The sequence below is a fragment of the Pipistrellus hanaki genome (genome assembly GCF_964339955.1).
Source record: "Pipistrellus hanaki genome assembly, chromosome: 2".
Classification (NCBI taxonomy): Eukaryota; Metazoa; Chordata; class Mammalia; order Chiroptera; family Vespertilionidae; genus Pipistrellus; species Pipistrellus hanaki.
In genome coordinates, this window is record NC_140504.1 from 184,732,951 (window position 1) to 184,745,976 (window position 13,026).

Sequence of the window (13,026 nt, forward strand, 5' to 3'; positions counted from 1 at the left end):
AGAATCATCAATCAGCTGCCTCTTGCACACCCCCTACTGGGGATGTGCCCACAACCAAGGTACATGCCCTTGACAGGAATCAAACCTGGGACCTTTCAGTCCATAGGCCGACGCTCTATCCACTGAACCAAACTGGTTTCGGCTGTTCCAGCCTTTAGAATTTAGAATTTAGAATTTAGAACAAAGGAAAATTTCTGTGGTTTGGACCTTTCAAAGGACTGCCTGCACCTGGAACAGTGCGGTCGTGAGTGTGGCCACCTGCGTGTGGTGCTCTGGCGGCCGTCCTGGCCAGTTCAATAAATCCTTGCCTGCTTTTTTTAATCAATCATCAGCCTCCAGTGGTCTTATTTTGAACCCAGGGTTCGACCCCACAACAGTTCTGAGGCCCTTGCTGGGTTTGGCCTGCCTGGTAGTAGTTTCAGAGGAGAGGCTGGGAAGGGCCAAATTGCTCAAACTGTTGGTGTCAGAATGAGCACCTGAAGCCCATGGGGGCGATGAGGTGGCGGGGAAGCTGTGAGGCAGGAGGTAAGGTGGAAGTTGAGCCAGGGGAGGGGAGCAGGCAGGGAGAAGGAGGAGGTGGGGGGTTGGGGGGCAGGGTGAGGATGGATGAGGGCCACCTGGTGGTCACAGCACAAGGTGCCCCAGTGACACTTCCCTCTGTGTGCTGAGCAGCGCTATCACTTTCAGATTCACGTATCTCCAGTGAAATTCTGCTCAGAGAGCAGCCTGCTAGTCGTGGTTCTTGGGATAAGAAATGCATCCTACATTTGAGTCAATTCCAAGACAAACCTAAGGGAACAGCTGCTAGAATCCAGCAGAAGCAAAAACCAGAGCCAAAAGATTGTAAGCCTGAGAAATAGCAGGAGTCTGGCGGAGGGTGCGAGATGGGGCCTGTGCCACTCTTATTTTAATCCCAGTGAGCTGGGAACCCCCAGCTAGGCCTGGGTTCCCCCATCGCCTTCAGGACAGACGGTGTGCCCCAAGCTTCTTAGGCTAAAAGAAGTCTGTTTTATCCAGGTGAGAGGGTAGAGGTCGGGGGCATTATGATCGGTCACAGATAATTATGTGTTTCCACTCCTCTCCGCTGTGATTGGGTTAGGGGAGGCATGTGACCTTGTTCTGCCAATAAGACAGACGGGGCAATCTCCTGGGGGCTGTTGGGAGGTCTTCCCTCTCCAATAAATGGAGACGGGGAGGCGGGTGTAGCCCTGCCTCAGCTTTCCTTCCTGAAGTTCTGTCAGTGGTAGATCAACCGAGCAGGCGGCTACAGCCATGAAGGCAGAGCTTTGCTGTGTCAGTGGGTATAAGATCCATCCCAGACACGGGAGGCGCTATGCCAGGACCGACGGGAAGATTTTCCACTTTCTTAATGCAAAAGGCGAGCGGGCATTCCTTTCCAAGAGGAATCCTGGGCAGTACACCGGACTGTCCTCTACAGAAGAAAGCACCGGAAGGTACAGTCGGAAGAAATTCCCAGGAAAAGAACCCGCCATGCAGTCAGATTCCAGAGGGCCATCACTGGTGCCCATCTTGATGCTATAATGGCCAAGAGGAACCAGAAACCTGAAGTTAGGAAAGCTCAGCGAGAACAACCTATCAAGGCTGCTCAAGGCCGAAACCGGTTTGGCTCAATGGATAGAGCATCGACTTGGGGACTGAAGGGTCCCGGGTTCGATTCCGGCCAAGGGCATGTACCTTGGTTGCGGGCATATCCCCAGTAGGAGGTGTGCAAGAGACAGCTGATGGATGACTCTCTCTCATCGATGTTTCTAACTCTCTCTCCCCCTTCCTCTCTGTACAAAATCAATGAAATATATTAAAAAAAAAAAAAAAAAAAAAGGCTAAGCAAGTGTCTCAAAAGACGGCAATGGCTGCTCCAAACTCCCACAAAGGCAGCGCCTAACCAAAAGACTGTGAAGACTTCTGCTCCCCATGGGGGTGGAAAACGCTAAGTTGGCAAATGAGGTTTTAAAATAAAGACCTAACTATAACTAAAATAAATGAATAAATAAATAGGAAAGGGTGGGGGGGGTCAGAATCAGTGTTAAAAGTGTGAACCTGCCTCTGATTAGCTGTGCTAGCTTAAGAAGGTTACTTGATCTTTCTGCCTCGTGTTTCTCATCTGCAGAATTAAAATAATAACGGTACCTCCCTCATAGGGTTGCTGTGAAGATCAAATGAGTGAATTCGCCTAAAATGTTTAGACCGTTCTGGCACCTGGTGAGCATCCGATAGGCAGTAGCTGTTATTTTTATCTGTAGATATGATGCTTGGAGCCACTGTAGCCATCTTCTAGCTAGGAAGTAGGGACCCTCAACACAGAAGATGGGAAGGCAGAAGAAAAGAGTATTGGTTCAAAAATGTCTTCCTCAAGACCTAATTTAATAATAATCTCCTTTTGGCAAAGATCACGTGTGAAGATAATAAAACTTCCAACTCTTAGGCAACTTGTAGTTGAGTATTGTTATTTGCAGCCCAGAGCATCCTAACCAATTGGTACATTAGTCTGTGGAACAGTCATATTTATCGATGAGAATACTTACCAAGGAGGCAGACTGTGGCATTGATTGCTGATTATTTATTCTTAAATATTTAGTTTCTCCTTCCTTAAATTAAAAAAAAACAAAAAAAAAAACAAACAAAAAAAAAAAACAGTATTTTAGCTGGCACATGCTGCCTAGCTAGAAACTATATTTCCTTTCCAAGTAGGTGAAGCCATATGCCCAAGTTCAAGCCAAGGGAATGTAAACAGAAGTGATGTGTGCTACATTCGGGATTGGCCCTTAAAAGGAATGGACATGCCCGTCCTTCACTCTTCTGTCTTCTAACTGGTGGGAAGATAGCAAGAGCCGGAGCAGTGACCTTGGGTCCAGAGCCATTTTGAGAGTGGGCAGAGTTGTCCCACCAGCTCTGAACCACCTACTTCTGACCTCTTAATTCAAGAAAAAGAAACAATCTTGTTTAAATCACTGTGTTTGGAGTTGCTGCCCTACTGTAGATCTCTACGAGGCTGCTGAGAATCAGGTGGAATTAGTGGCACAGAAATACTGTTCTGTGGTTAGTATTATGACCCTATGTATCAGTTGACTATTGCTGCATAAAAAAACACCCACAATTTAGGAATTCAAACAATGACTGCCGAGACCGGTTTGGCTCAATGGATAGAGCGTCGGCTTGGGGACTGAAGGACCTGGGTTTGATTCTGGTCAAGGGCATGTACCTTGGTTGCGGGCATATCCCCAGTAGGGGGTGTGCAAGAGGCAGCTGATCGATGACTCTCTCTCATCGATGTTTCTAGCTTTCTATCTCTCTCCCTTCCTCTCTGTACAAAATCAATAAAATATATTTAAAACAATGACTTATTATTCCTTGTAATTCTGTGGGTTGGTTGCATTCTTATGCTGGTTTTTCAAGGGCTTGTTGGTGCACCTGCATTCAGTTAGAGGACTAGCGGAGGGCAGGGGTCAGCTGGGACAGTGAGGATGGCTCGGCCTCCCTCCATGTGTCCTTCATCTTCTAGGAAGATAGTCCAAGCTAGGTGTCCTCTCATGGTGGATTCCCTGAGAATTCCAAGAAGACTCAAAGCACAATGTCTCTGTTTATGTCATGGTTGCCAACACTCCGCTGGCCAAAGCATGTCACGTGGTCAAGCCAAGAGTCAACATGGATGGGTGTAGATACCAGGAGACTTGATTCATTGAGTCATTTTGGGTAACAATCAACCTCACCCTCACATGCCCCATGAATTTTGGAAGCTTATTAAGGATAATTAGACAACCTCGTGCAATGCTCATTAGGCCCATCTGCACAGGGACTAATAACACCCTAGGAGTAGGTATAATTGAAATTCATTCCTTTTTTTTTTTTTTTTTTTTTTTGGTTATTTATCACCTAACTTCAAGGAAGTATTTCAGGTTATTTATGTAAATATAAAAGGTTTTTAAATGGTAAAATTAAATTTAAAAGGGTATTGGATATGGACAATAGAGAGGGAGTAAGGGAAGAGGGTGGGATGGGAACCAGATGGAGGGGAGCTATGGGGGGGAAAAGAGGAACAACTGTAATAATCTGAACAATAAAGATTTATTAAATTAAAAAAAATAATATTGGATAGAATTAGAACAGAAGGAACATGAAGGTAGGGGACGGGTGAGGGTCAGAACAAAAGGTGCATGTCCCACGGGGCAGTACTCCTGCTAGGAGAGGGGCATGAGAATCTCCGGAAAGTTCTGGGACAAGATCAAATAAATGGTCAGGAGATAGTGGAGGTGATGGGGGTGAAGAAGTGGCCTCCCAGAGAGTTCTACCATCTTGTGGGGCTCAAGCCAGCTGGGATAAGGGCACATCTGAAGCCCCCTAAGGTGGTGCTTCTCACCCTTTGCTGTGTGTTAGGATGACCTGTGGAATGGATTTAACTACAGAGTCCCAGCCCCAATCCCTATAACCTGAATTTCTAACCAGCTTCCCAGATGATTCTGAAGTAGGTAGCCTTTGAACCACATTTTTAAAAAACATATTTTATTGATTTTTTTTTTTTTTTTTTTTTTTTACAGAGAGGAGGAGAGAGAGATAGAGAGCTAGAAACATCAATGAGAAACATCGACCAGCTGCCTCTTGCACACCCCCTATCGGGGATGTGCCCGCAACCAATGTACATGCCCTTGACCGGAATCGAACCTGGGACCTTTCAGTCCACAGACCGATGCTCTATCCACTGAGCCAAACCAGTTTTGGCATGAACCACATTTTGAAGTAGCTTTGAAGCCCATAAACTGGTGCAAGACTTCAGGCAGGGTATTCAGTGGGGAAGAATAAGCAAGAGGAAAGCTTCTTGAATAAGTGAGGAGCTTCTCAAAGTCCCAGAGAGATTTTAGAATGAAGGGGATGCAATGTGATCTTGGCGGTCCCTAATATTTCAGTTATTTTATTGATGCATAGAACCATCCTCTTCCCTGAATAGATATCTTATGGAGTCTCTCAGCCCTCAGCAATATTATTGGCTCTAGGACTTGCCCCCTTCCCACTTGTTGCTGATTGGACCAGGGGGTGGGCACCTGACTCCAGTTGGACCAATCAGATTCTCTCAGCCAGGAAATTAGAGGAGAGGCAGAGAACTTCAGTATTAAGTCCACTGATGGCTGTGCTCCGTAGTGATAGGCCACGAACCTGCTGTTAATGCTCTGCAGGATTGCCTGGTCCCTGCTCTTCCTGGATCCTGGCTCTTCAGCTTCCCTCTGTCCTGTGACAAACTCTGGCAATCTTCCAATATATTCTACTTTTGACTGAATCAGCTTCAGTCTCCGGCTTCCAAAGGCACCTTAACTGCTACAGGCTGGCAGAGCGAGATGGGGTCAGAGTTAGTAGGTTTGAGGTTGTCTCTAGGATCCCAAACTGGACTGTCCCTAAGAAATGGGTGCATCTGGTCAGTTTTCTGAAGAAACCATGAGATGCCAAAGGCTGAATGAAGGTGTTGTTGGAAGGACTGTGGCAGCTGGGGAAACACATGTTGTGCTGTCGCTGGAACTCATTGCTGCGGTGCAGAAAGTGGGAGGTCAGTGAGGAGCAAAGGGGGAAGAGAGCTGAGGGGAACTTAGCTGGGCCTGCATGGGGCATCCATCATCTTCTCGCCTCTTCAAACCATGGATGGAAGAGATGCTTAAGATGACTTATGTAGTTGTGGGAGACAGGGAAACCTCAGGGTATGAGGTTCATATTTCTGAAGGTTTTCCTGAAGGCTGGTGTGGTAGCTAGCCTCCACTGTCCCCAGAAATCCCCACCTCCTTTTGGTCAGGTTCTTATACAGGCCCCTACCACATTCAATAGGGCGACCAACAGAATATGACAGGGGAGATGGTATGGGATTTTCAAGACCGTATCCAGCCTCACTCTCCTGGATGGAGAAGCCGGCCGCCATGTTGTGAGGATGCACAGGCAGCCCTCTGGAGAGGCCCAGGAAGTGAGGAGTTCAAGCTTCCTGCCCGCCATCTCTCTGTGAGTGACAGGTGGACCACACTTCACGAGAAACCCTGCGTCAGAACCACCAGCCGAGCTGCTCCTGGATTCTGACCCGCAGAAGCTGTGTGAGAGAACAAATGTTTATTGTGGCTAAGTTTGGGGGCAGTCACTGGCCTAGCAAAAGGTAACTAACACAACTGAGGAGGAGAATGTGCTGGACTTGGAAAATCTCCAGAAAGAGGTCACAAAGGGATGAAGGATAAGATCGAGTGGCTCAGACCCGCCTCAAGGGATCTCAGGCACCAGAGACAGCCCTGCAGACTCCCCACCTTCTCCGATGCAGGAGATGAGGGGGAGGGGAGCTCCTCTGGCAGCTGAGGGCAGGATTCCCAAATCCTGGGAAAGAGCTGCTAACTTCCCTGTCCTTTAGGGTATGTCCTGCTTCATCGTCCTGGGAGCCCCCCAAAATTCACAACTCCCCTGATGTTCAAAATACCAGGATTTCTGAGTACCCACCATAGTAATAGGCAAAGGTCCACCGTTCTCCCGCCCCCCCCACCCCCCCCCCGCCAAGGTAAGTCCAAGCATCCCAGAGTGCCTATCCATCCGAAGGAAGCCATCATGGTTAGTTTTTCCTAGTTGAGGAAGAAACCAGAAAACCTGGTCTTGACCGCAGCGGGGACCCCGTTCTCAGCTGCACACCCTTCCCCAAATCAGAAGCGTCAGCAGTCCCTCGGAGCATCTCTGAGGAAATGGAATACTGCCTTCACAGAACACCCAGGGACCCGGCCTGAAGGAGTGGCTCCGGGATGTCCCAACGGCTCAGAACAAGAAGTCCCGGCCGTCGTACACGCCATCCCGGAATGCTGAGGCAGACGGCATCTTCCCGGGAAAGGAGGCAGACTGTGGGCGTGCTCATGGCGTGGGGACTTCTCCTGCCTGTCTGGGCTTGCCATCTCCCTCAGGGGAAGGCAGGCCTCTGAGGGTTCTAGGTTCCTCTTTTCTGCCGTCTCGCTTTCCACATGCTTCTCACTCCACCATCGCTCCTTCCTCCCCACCACATCTCAGGCCCCAGGCTCTGAGACCTCAGGCTCCACTTCCTGAACAGTCCCACTCTCCTCTCTCAAAGATTCCTCTTCGGGGACATTTCTGATGGGCTTGGCAACAGCATCATGGTGACCTCTGACCTCCTGATGTGACAGTCATGGTGTGGGGGCAGGGACCCTCACCCAGCCTCACTCCCCACCTCCCGGCGTGCAGAGAAGTGCCAAGAAGCCGGGGTAGGACCCTCCTGGGGACCTCTGCCCAGTCCCCAGTGGGATAAATGCACCCTTGGGTGGCCCCACACCACAGCCCCCGCCACCCCTCCAGCGTCCCAGTGTAGACCTTATTGGGACCCTGCCTGCCAGTCCCCATCCCTGGGCCAGCCGCCCCTGTCCCCGAGCAGGGGCTCAGCCGAAGAGGGAAGTGAGGTCGCTCCAGAGAACCTTGACTGCTGCGTTGGGGTGGGACTGCGTTTGTACAATAGTTATCCCCACCGCGTTCTGGAGAACTTTTAGGCCTGGGGAGAGCCGGGGAGGTGCTTTTCTCTGCCGCAGGCCTCTGTGAGCGTGGAGACAGAGAAATGGCCAGGTCTGGGTGGTACCCAGCCATCCTCGGCCTCAGCGCTGTCAGGGTGTGGCAAGAAGGACGGAGGCACAGCCTTCCCACAGCCAAGACAGCCCCAACGAGGAGGCGTCTGCTTTCCCACCTGGAAGATGGGAATGATGAGATTATACCCGATCCGACATGGCTCAGTGTAGACCTATGAACCAGGAGGTCATGGTTCAGTTCCCCCTCAGGGCACAAGCCCAGACTGTGGGCTCCTTCCCCCGTGGGAGGTGGAACATGCAGGAGGCAGCCAATCGATGATTCTAGCTCATCATTGATGTCTCTCTCTCTCTCTCTCTCTCTCTCTCTCTCTCTCTTTCTCTCTCTTCTTTCCTCTCTGAAATCAATAAAAATAAATTTTTAAAAAAACAAGGTAATAGAAGGAATGCCTTTATTCAGCCTCTGATGAGGTGAATTTTCCAGTGACACACTGGTAGGCAGGGCAGAGGTGGAGCGAGACCCTGAGATTTCAGAATTTAGGCTGCGTCCTGACAGCAAAGGCAGGCAAACAAAGACAAGGACTGATTTTATTTTTTTAAACATATTTTATTTATTTATTTATTTATTTATTTATTTATTTATTTATTTATTCATTCATTTATTTATTTTACAGAGAGGAAGAGAGAGGGATAGAGAATTAGAAACATCCATGAGAGAGAATCGTCGATCACCTACTAGGGGTGTGCCCACAACCAAGGTACATACCCTTGACAGGAATCAAACCTGGGAACTTTCAGTCCGCAGGCCGATGCTCTATCCACTGAGCCAAACCTGTTTCGGCAAGGACTGATTTTTTGACAGCCATAAATCTGTCTGGAAACCCTCAGGGACATGATTGATGGGACTGCATCGCTGAATGGCTGAATTCATGGCTCCAGGGGAAACCACTTGGGAAATTGTGAAATCGTCAAACCTAACTCCTAGAGGCAGGCAATGGTCAAAAATTGGGACTGCCCTCAGCTCCCAGGCCAGGATGTCTCTGGTGCTGCTGAGGTTTGCCTCAGCGCCACCTGCTGGCGGGCACGGACTGGCCAGCTCCTACTAGAGGGAGCTCGGAGTCTGTCACCAGGATGCGGGAGGAGAGGATGCGAGAATAGGGAGCAGTCTCTCTCCGGGAACAGCACTTACCTGACTTGTTCCAGAGGGTCCGCCAAGAAAACAGAGCAAAGCCTTGGAAAAGGAAAAAGAGATTCCTGCTTTTCCCTTCAGAGGAGGGCTTTTCCCACGAGGCGGCTGCTGCTGATGATTCTTTAAAGGTGCGTGAGATTGATTACTTTGACTGCCTATAATTCCATAGGAATAGGGGTAACTTGTACAAAACAGATTACAATGTAAGTGATTACTGTTCACAGCCGTGCAGAGGAGTTTTGTCCAGCGTAGAATGTAAATGCCTGTATCATATTCTCGTTTGAGCCCTAACCGGTTTGGCTCAGTGGATAGAGTCCGCCTGCGGACTCAAGGGTCCCAGGTTCGATTCCGGTCAAGGGTATGTACCTTGGTTGCGTGCACATTCCCAGTAGGGGTGTGCATGGAGGCAGCTGGTCGATGTTTCTCTCATCATCGATGTTTCTAGCTTTCTATCTCTCTCCCTTCCTCTCTGTAAAAAATCAATAAAATATATATTTTTTAAAAATTATCCTTGAGCAAGTTCTTGGTTCCTAAGGAATCTACAAAGCCACACCGTCCTTCCTTCCTGCCCCCACCTGTCAGGCAGCGCCAGCAAAAGCATCCTCTGGGTCCCCGCTGTGCCCAGCACCAGTGTCAAGGACAAGCTGCCCTGCCAGCCTCTCCCTCCAGACTGCCAGCTCCGGGGCAAGGACAGCCCTGCTCCTCTCCGGGTCTGCAGAGCTCGGGCTGAACGTATGAGTATCATTGGTGTGACCCACACCGCACCGCCGGTGAAAGGGCCTGGTGTACGGGAAGCCAGGCGGGTCTGCATGGGCTAGAACACTCCTGGGCCTCAGTTTCCACCGCTGTGAAATGAGAATAATGTTTCACATGTGTTGAACATACAGATGGGAAGGAAATGTTAACTACTGCATGTCTTCCATTTCCCTCTTTTAGTTTCTAGTCCTACTCCCCCCTCCCCCGCACCCCCAACCCTGCACCCCCACCTCCAGGATGCCACACACAGGAACAGGGTCATTTCCTCTGGCTGTGCACCCTGCCAGCCCACAGGAAGTGTTGGTTCATCCCCCCCCCCTCCCTGCCTGGCTCAGGAATGAGAGGGAAGGAGGAGGTGGTCGAGGGGCCCCTCATCGAGTGGACAAGAAGCAGGACTCACTTGGCAGGAGCTGGGCACACACGCTGGGGGGAGAAAGGGAAGGCGGGGGTGCCTGGGAACAAACAGGGAAACTCCAAGAGGAAACCAAAGGGAGAGAGAGGCTGGATTTCCAGCGACTGCAAGTCCCCACCCCAACCCCAGCTCCTCCCGAGCCACAGGAGTCCGTCTGCTTCCCTGGCCCCAAAACAGTTCCATCCGCTAAGAACTGCTGACGCCCGGATAACCGGGATGCCGGCGCCCCCTTGTGGCCATTGCTGAAACTGCCCCCCAGGAGGAGCAGAGCCCCTGTGCTCAGGGTTCAGAAGGAGCCCAGCCAACACTTTTCCAACACTCCTGGGTGTCAGCCTCTTCAACCTCATCTTTCCCTTCCCACTGACTGAGCACTGACTGCATTCCAGGTTCAGCGCTCAGCCCTTTTTAGGACGTTAGCATGTCTGATTCTTGGAACAACCTTGAAAGGTAGGTACCACTTAATTCCATTTTACAGATGAGAAGACGGAGGCACAGAGAGGTGAAGGCGTTTTCTGAAGGCCACAGAGCTAGGATGTTGACCGGAAGGGCTTCCTGCTGGACAGGAGAGGGACAGTGAGGCAGGTGGCCCCGCAATGAGCAGCAGTTGTCCTTGGGGCCTTTGGGCTCCATTCCAATATGGTTTTGGTGGCAGACCCTATACTGGGCACTGGCAGCTCCTGTAATCCTCTGTCTTGATCCCTATGAATCCTCGCCTCAGCGCCAACCCCGTTTGACTGGCCTGAGTTACTAGCCAAGCGCCAGCCTCCCACTAAGACTAAGGCTTCCTGAGAGCAGGGACCTCGTCTGCTCTCCTCACCGCTGTGTCTCCGGAGCTCCAACTTGATCTCAGAACACAGAATAGGTCCCGATAAACATTCACAAATGAACAGCTAAACCAATGAGTGATTCAAGATTTTTAAAACAAACCAGTCCCTGCCCTGAAGGTGCTGTCAGCCTCGTAAGGCAGATTGATAGCGGGTAAAGTGTTCCTGACCCCGCACCCTGCCACCCTCAGCTCCCCTGGTGCTTTGCCAGAGGGAACTACAGGAGCTCTGGGCGCCCAAAGGAGGCGTGAGACCTGCCCGGGGCCTCAAGCAGGCTTCCGGGGGAAGATGAGGCAGCAGAGGGGAGACCCACACGGGGAGATGGGGAAAGGCGCTCCACGCAGAGGCCACAGGAGCAAAGCCTGAGAGGAGCCTGCATGGCGTACACAGGATTCTAAGCCTCAGTGAGGAACGTGAAGGGAGGAAGAGAGGTCTGCAGGGACTTCATCAAGTGAGCCATTGGGAACAAATCCATCCCTCGACTGTGTCTCAGGTTCCTCATCCACAGAATGGGAATGAGAAGGGAATGAGGCAGGGCCTGGCACACAGTATCTCAGGTCTCCTCACCACCAGGTGAACTTCAGGGGGGTGACCACCAGGGGACAGCATCAGGGTCCCAGAATCTGAGCAGAAAATGGCCTGAGACCAGGTGCTGAGGGACCACAGCATCCAGCTGGGTTAAGTCAGCACCTCTGAGATGGCAGCATCAGGAGACTCAGTGGGGTCCAAGCATGGAGCCAGGTCAGAAAACTGGGGTGGGCCGGCCTCACACAGAGGGCACAGGATGGAGACTGAGACACAGCCAGTCATTCACCCTTTCCTCCAACAAATGTTTATTAAGCAGCTCCTATGTTCCAGCTGTTAGCAGCCCTGGGGATGCAGCAAAGAACCCAATATAGTGTGTGAGATTGCGTGTGTGCCTGTGTGTGGTGTATGAGATACTGAAAAGTCCTAGGGCTAAAAAAAATTAAAGGTAGGAAGGGAAATAGGGAATGTGGGGACGGTTTGCGATTTTAAATAGGATGGTGCAAGGAGACCAGGGATGCGGTAGGAGGAAGTCATGAGGAAGGAGAGTCCAGGCAAAGGGGAAGGCACGTGTGAATGCCCTGGGCAGGATTGTGCCTGCTGTGGTTCAAGCAGCAGTGAAGAAGCTGGGGGGGGGGGGAGGGGGTTGGAAGGAGGGAGCCAGATGGCGCAGGGTCTTATGGCCACTGGGAACCCCAAGTGAGGACACAACGTGTAGTGACAAAGGTGCGCAAATGGAGAGAGGCAGAGAGCCGCTCATTAGACAACTAGAAACTGGTGTCTCATCGCCCAGCCACACCTCCCACAGTGCAGCATGAACTAATATTTTCTATAAATCCTGTAATTATCTTGTGAATAGCGCAATTATATTGCATTGTGTTTGTGTGCATTAAAGGCATACATTTGTTAAGTGTAAACACTTAAAATATAACATGTATTGCGCAACACTTTTTACTTTTTTTTTTTTTTTTTTTTAATAAACTGGAAGCCTTCACATTGGAAGCAGAGGAAACTTTTCTTGACCTCCGAGAGTTTCTGGAGGTGGGTCTACACTCACACTCACCCACTCTCACATACACACACTCGCACCCACTCCGCCTCAGGGCCACACTGGGCCGGTCCCTGCAGTGTCTTCCACTGCCTCTGCCTCACCTGGCCCAGCCCTTGGCCACGTACAGAGCGCATCCTCATGGACCTTTGATACAAAATGAGATTAGTGTGTCCATTTTACAGACGGATACGCTGAGGCTCTGAGAGAACTCTGCTCAAAGTGGCTGAGGAGGGAGCAGGGAGGCTGAAGAAGGCAAGATGGATATGGGGAAGATTTAAAAGTTTAAAGGTGAGAAGAGCAGGAGTGTCCTTGCTAACCCTCTGAAGGATCATGGCATTTAGACAGATGTGGGTTTGAGTCCCAGCCCCACCATTTATTAACTACTAGAGGTCTGATGCACGAAGTTCATGCAAGGGGCTCGGCCCCTGCTGCCGTGGCCTGAGGGTCCTCTGGTCTAATTAGCATATTCCACTCTTATTATTATAGATGGGTAAATTCCCTGAACTCCCTGAACCTCCATTTCCAGATCTCCACAACAGGAATAACGCCAGTTCCTCGTGATGTTGTTGTGCAGATTACAATGAGGCAGCATGGGTGAAACAGCTGCTCTTATTATTGTTATGTTCAGTCTTACCATGTCCTGGGGTGAGGGGCGGGGTGGGACAGAGTGGGGAGGAGGCTGTTCAGATTACACCCCACCCAGCCACAGCCACGTGCTGGCGGAC

General features: G+C 50.5%; 1 pseudogene across 1 annotated transcript; it reads left to right on the forward strand.

Moving 5' to 3' along the window:
• Positions 1-1,272: 1,272 nt before the first annotated feature.
• On the forward strand, positions 1,273-1,952 carry LOC311618300 (large ribosomal subunit protein eL24-like; annotated as a pseudogene). Its single transcript has 2 exons — positions 1,273-1,611; positions 1,830-1,952. The product of its transcript is annotated as a large ribosomal subunit protein eL24-like (transcript).
• The last annotated feature ends 11,074 nt before the right edge of the window (positions 1,953-13,026 follow it).